This window comes from Fragaria vesca, linkage group LG4 (assembly GCF_000184155.1).
Source record: "Fragaria vesca subsp. vesca linkage group LG4, FraVesHawaii_1.0, whole genome shotgun sequence".
NCBI lineage: Eukaryota > Viridiplantae > Streptophyta > Magnoliopsida > Rosales > Rosaceae > Fragaria > Fragaria vesca.
This window is the reverse complement of record NC_020494.1, coordinates 4676363-4677510: the sequence shown is the minus strand read 5'-3', so window position 1 is coordinate 4677510 and position 1148 is coordinate 4676363.

Genomic DNA, 1148 nt, shown 5'->3' with positions numbered 1-1148 from the left:
ACATTAGGGGATAATCCCAAATAAGTTTATCACATTAGCGTATATACAATTCTCGTTTGTGTGATCAAAATCAAGTCTTGTTGGTAATTCCACACCAACTTGGACGACCTAGAGAACTTGATGATGATCGAATCCGCTAAAGATTATGGATCATGATGCCACAAAAGATCATCGACAATATGTAGTCAATTAAGGTGGTAAGCAATCCACTTGACTAATAACTCAACAAGTAGAGTTATATGAACGTTTCGAGAAATGCTCCATGAGTGCATTCCACAGTATTTTGTGGTCATTACTTTTTGCACAGGTTGCCATTGAAGGCTTTTGTCGATGTGGCGCTTCAAAAACTTTGAGCGCATGAGATGTGAAATCTCGGCATCTAGGCTTGTTAGCCTGGGGGTCAAAACATGTGGTTTAATCCTTTCCAATGAAAGGTTCCACAGATACCAAGCGAAGATCCGCCTTAGGCATCTAGTACGTCAAAACTCAAAGGAGCAGAATGTTACATTGCTCTTGCATACAAAACCAAGCTGTTATGAGACTCGATAGAGGTCACAAACGATGCTTTTAATGGTTTGTCCTTCGGATTGATCATACACAATCCGGAAAAGCCGCGAATTGATCAAACACAATTCGGAAAAAAGGCCTCGGATTGATCAAACACAATCCGGTGAAAGGTCGGGGTTGATCAAACACAACCCGGACAAAGAAACAAGAGTGATCCAACATACTCTTGACCCGCGAATAAAATTCCGGGATTTTTGGTACCTGCACACACAAAATCCCAAGCATAGACTGGAGATGGAGAAGAGAGGAAAGGATTTTATCCTCCCCGAGTTATTGAACTTGGAAGAGTTTAAGGTTTCAAAACATACCTTTCTAAAGGCTGCCGAGAGGAGAAATAACGTTTCGCCTACTTATACTTCGAATTTGGGGCTGAAAATTTGACAGGAGGAGCAGCTCTGGATGGGGAAGCTTCTGTCAAAATTTCAGGTTGATCGGAGCAAGGGAAGGTGGTGAACCGGTGGTCGGTAGCGGCGGTGGTCTAGAATTTTCCGGCGGCCGGTTCGGAGACTTTCCGGCCGGTTCTCAGGGTGAGGCCGGCGGCGTTGGATCCGTGACGGAAGAGCTTTCGTGGGGATATAAAA